Raw genomic sequence first — 2,172 nt, 5'->3', positions numbered from 1 at the left:
CAGAGTTGAAGGAAAGAATCGTTTATGAAAAAAAGAAAACTCTGATACAAAAATAGGTATTAACAAACTATAATGCACCATACGGTGTAATGTTTGGAAATAAAGTTAATAATAAATTAAATTTCCAAAGTATGGAAGTTTATATATTTTCATTGCATTTATGAAAGAGAAACACCTATTCATTGTCATCTTTTTACTACATTTAAACAGTGTTTTATATCATGTGTCCACTGCTACTGACACTCATAAATTAATTAGTTTAAGATGACATTTTGAAACTTAATACCCACGTTTTGCCACCATTATGTAAAGGTTAAAATGATATGTCAGAGGCTTCTTGGAGCAATTGAAAGGCTAGCAATAAGTAATAGTTCAAGCCTCATGACAGTTGATACAGATTTCCTTGTGATCCCCTTCAACACCACCAGAAAGTTTTATTATTTCCAACTACAGTTTTATTTTTCATACACATTTCTTGACTTCAACATTTTGTCTTAATCATAATCTTTTATAGCTAGACCTATTTAACTTTACATTAGTTTTACCTTGATCATTTTTATGTGCAAATTCTAAAGGAGATGTTTAACTATAAGTATTACTGAGCACATTACTTTCCTTAACTCTTAGCTTGTTGGGATCGGTCATTGGACCCGTTATCTGCTCCTGTCACCTTAGCCTCCTAACTCTTAGCCACTATGTGTGAGGGCATCTCCATCCACATTGGCCAGCCCGCTGTCCAGACTGGCAATGCCAGCTGGTACCTCTGCTGCCTGGAATATGGCATCCAGCTCCATGGCCAGATACCAAGTGACAAGACAATCCAAGGGAGAGATGACTCCTTTAACCCCTTCTTCAGTGAGACAGGTACTGAAAAGCACGAGCCCAGGGCCGTGTTTGTAGACCTGGAACCCACAGTTATTAACAGTTTACTCTGACATCTATAAGCCACCTCTTCCACTCCGAGAAGCTCATCCCAGACAAGGAAGATGCTGCCAATGGCTATGTATGAGGCCACTATATCATTGACAAGGGGATCATTGATCTCATCTTGGACTGAGTTCACAAGCTGGCTGACCAGTGCACAGGTCTATAGGGCTTCTTAGTTTTACCCAGTTTTGTTGAACAGACTGGTTCTAGGTTCAACTTCCTGCTGATGGTATGTCTTTCTGTTGCTTATCACAAGAAGTCCAAGCTGCAGTTCTCCATTTACCCAGCAACCCCCCATCCTCCAGGTTTCCACGGCAGTAGTTGAGCTCTATGACTCCATCCTCACCACCCACACCACCCCAGAGCACTAAGATTGTGCCTCCACAGTAGACAATGAAGCCATCTATGACATCTACCATTTGGTTAGCCAATGATACAGTTCACACAGGAAAGGTGGAAAAATCACCTTGACCCTTTCTATCATTTAATCAGTTTTCCAAAAGTGACTTGGACCACTTTTGGAAAGCTCAATATTGAATGTCCAAACTACACTAACATTAACCATCTCATTAGCCAGACTGTGTCCTCTATCACTGCTTCCTTCAGATTTCAGATTTGATGGAGCCCTGAATATTGATCTAACAGAATTCCAGACCAATCTAGTGCCATACGCGCACATCCACTTTCTTCTGGCCACGGGTGTCCCTGTCATCTCTGCTGAGAAAGTCTACCATGAACAGTTTTCTGTAGTAGAGATCATGAATGCTTATTTTGAGCCAGCCAGTCAGATGTTAAGATGTGACCCACACCATGGTAAATACATAACTTGCTGCCTCTCGTACCCTAGTGATATGGTTCCCAAAGACATCAGTGCTGCCACTGCCACTGCCACCATCAAAACCAAATGCAGCATTCAGTTTGTGGATTGCTGTCCCACTGGCTTCAAGGTTGACATTAGTTACCAGCTTCCCACTGTGGTACCTGGCGGAGATCTGGCCAAAGGACAGAGAACTGTGTGCACACTGAGCAACATCACAGCCATTGTTGAGGTGTGGGCTGACCTGGACTGCAAGTTTTACCTGATGGATGCCAAGTTCCTTTGTTCACTATTCCGTGGGTGAAGGGATGGAGGAAGGAGAGTTTTGTGAGGCCCACGAGGACATGGTTGCCCTTAAGAAGGATTATGAAGTGGTTAGTGTGGATTCTGTTGAAGGAGAGGGTGAGAAGGAAGGAGAGGAATACTAA

At 42.2% G+C, this 2,172-nt stretch overlaps 1 pseudogene; it reads left to right on the top strand.

The window, feature by feature from the left end:
• Positions 1-695: 695 nt before the first annotated feature.
• On the top strand, positions 696-2,172 carry LOC117095621 (annotated as a pseudogene).

The sequence above is a fragment of the Trachypithecus francoisi genome, unplaced genomic scaffold (genome assembly GCF_009764315.1).
Source record: "Trachypithecus francoisi isolate TF-2019V2 unplaced genomic scaffold, Tfra_2.0 Lachesis_group14, whole genome shotgun sequence".
NCBI classification, from domain to species: Eukaryota; Metazoa; Chordata; class Mammalia; order Primates; family Cercopithecidae; genus Trachypithecus; species Trachypithecus francoisi.
This window is presented reverse-complemented; position numbering and strand designations above follow the sequence as displayed.